Raw genomic sequence first — 2,409 nt, forward strand, 5'->3', positions numbered from 1 at the left:
GAAGGAGATTTCGGTCTTGAAGCCTGTTTCGGTGCCGACAGTGGAGTTTTCGGTGCCGAAGGTGTTATAGGTACAATAACATGAGGTTTGCTCGAGCCCGAGCCACCTACAGGCTTAGATGTCTTCGGAGCCGGGCCCGAGGGCGGGGCTTCTGAAGAGGATTTTCGGTCGCGACTGGGCCCAGCTGGCGGAGTCTTGACCAATGTCTTTTTGGATGGGGTAGGGGCAGGGGGGGTGGTACTCACACGCTGCCCTGGAGTGATGAGGTCATCGGAATCGTCGGCCTCGGACACGATCTCGAGATCTTCGGTGTCATCTTCAGGAACATCCTGAGCAAAGATGTCCTCCGGTTCTGGAGCTGGTTTGGCCATAATATGGCATCGAGCTCTTCGGTCCCGGAGGGTCTTCCTGGAACGGAAAGCAGCACAAGCTGGACAGTGCGACAGGCAGAGGTTACAAACCTCTTGGTGATCACTGTGGGGGAACTTCGCTCCACACTGGGGGCATTTTTTAAAGGGTGTCCTGTCCATCAGCCGCTTCCGGAACCGGTCCGAGTTGATTTCGATGTCGATGGAATGAAGATTGAAGAGTTAATTCGATTGCTGGAAGTTTTCTGCTGGAGCGGAAAAAAGTTCATCCGAACCCAATGGCGGAAAAAAACAATCTGACGATGGAGTGGATGCCCATGCGCACTGTTGTCCAGGGGAGGAGTCACCAATCTCGTGACCAAAGGCTTCTTCCGAAGACAACAACAACCTGCAATCATCCGAGCCCAACACCAGATGGCGATCTTATCCTCAGTGTGTGACCTGCAGCTCATATGCCTCGAACATTACATTTACCCTTATTGCCGTTTCAATAGTTTGTAGACAAGCATTATTAATCTATTTACAATTGGTGATGTTTGATTTTTGTTGTAAGGATGCAAATGCCACCCACATGCACCCCAGCACACTACCCACATGCATCCCACCAACACACACCTTATAACAACACACCACGCCACTGCCACACATCACTGCACTAGACAGCTAGTTTGCAGCATGGAGGACAGCAGCCACACTGCTCTACCACATACTTTAGAAACATTGCCAAAGCCAATAGCTCTGGCTAAATACTTATACGGTCCCAAAGGCGAGACCAATTGGCTATGCCAATGCTTGTTTAATTCTGCAGAGACTTTATCATATGTTACATGTGGTTTGGTGCATGATTCACACTGCAAACATTGTCTGCCCTTGTTTTAAAAATGTACAAGGAAAAGAGATACATAGTTTCACGTGAGGCTTCTGGTTGTCATGGCAACAGGTGAGAGGGTCATTGTGAAGAAGGTCCTTTGGAATGTTGGTGTTTGAATATTCTTTGGAATGTTGGGGTTTGAACCGTGGATGACAGTTGAGGGGGGGGAAGGGGGGCTCACACCAGCCTCAGCTCCGCTCCACAGAGACGGAAGATCGGGAAGAGCCTCTGTGTGAAGGGCGCCCGCGGGAAGGAGTAGAGAAGCTCCATGGAGTCAGCATTGTACAGGGACAGCCGCCCCCCCTCGTAGTCCAGATACACCCCCAGCTTCAGGGGCTCCTCACGAGGGGACAGAGGAGTCTCAGGGGAGGTGAGAGCCGAGTACTCACCCCCCAACCTCTGCACACCCCAGACCCCCCCCTCAGGTGACCATGTGATCCTCCCCTTCCTGTTCACAGACTCTGCTGCGACCCCCACATGCCACTGCAAACCCTCCTGCAGCAGCTGCACCTCCCAGTAATGTCTGCCGGAGGAGAACCCCTCGCTCCCCAGCACACAGCTGTAGTAGTTGAATCTCTTGGGGGTGTCCGGCAGGGTCTGTGCTCTGCCCGTGTCTCTCACTCGTCTCTGCCCCTCAGACAGGAGGAGCAAAGGATGAGCCGTGTCGGGATCCAGATTCACCATCACTGCAGAGAAGAGATTCACAATTAGAGATTTAAGGACACAAAGAAAGGCTGTAATTACTGCTTCTGTTTTACATATGATTAATGTACACCACACCTGAAAGGAGCATGCGGCGCTAGAGAGCACGCGGCACTAGACTGCTCAATACACTAAAGCGCACGGCACTAGACTGCTCACTACACTAAAGCGCGCGGCACTAGACTGCTCACTACACTAAAGCGCGCGGCACTAGACTGCTCATTACACTAAAGCGTGCGGCACTAGACTGCTCACTACACTAAAGCGCGCGGCACTAGACCGCTCACTACACTAAAGCGCACAGCACTAGACTGCTCTCTACAATAAAGCGCACATTCATCTACAGCACACACTACACCAAACCGCACTACATAGAGAGGACAGCAGGTGGGGCACTGGACTAGCAACTCCACAGTATGCTGTACTAGTCAGTGCACTGCATTGGATTGTGTAGAGTAGAAGAACTAC

The 2,409-nt window shown here is 52.0% G+C and overlaps 1 pseudogene; it reads right to left on the bottom strand.

The window, feature by feature from the left end:
- Positions 1–1,136: 1,136 nt before the first annotated feature.
- Positions 1,137–1,923, bottom strand: LOC146869530 (E3 ubiquitin-protein ligase TRIM39 pseudogene; annotated as a pseudogene).
- Positions 1,924–2,409: the final 486 nt, after the last annotated feature.

This window comes from Triturus cristatus, chromosome 1_1, assembly GCF_964204655.1.
Source record: "Triturus cristatus chromosome 1_1, aTriCri1.1, whole genome shotgun sequence".
Classification (NCBI taxonomy): Eukaryota; Metazoa; Chordata; class Amphibia; order Caudata; family Salamandridae; genus Triturus; species Triturus cristatus.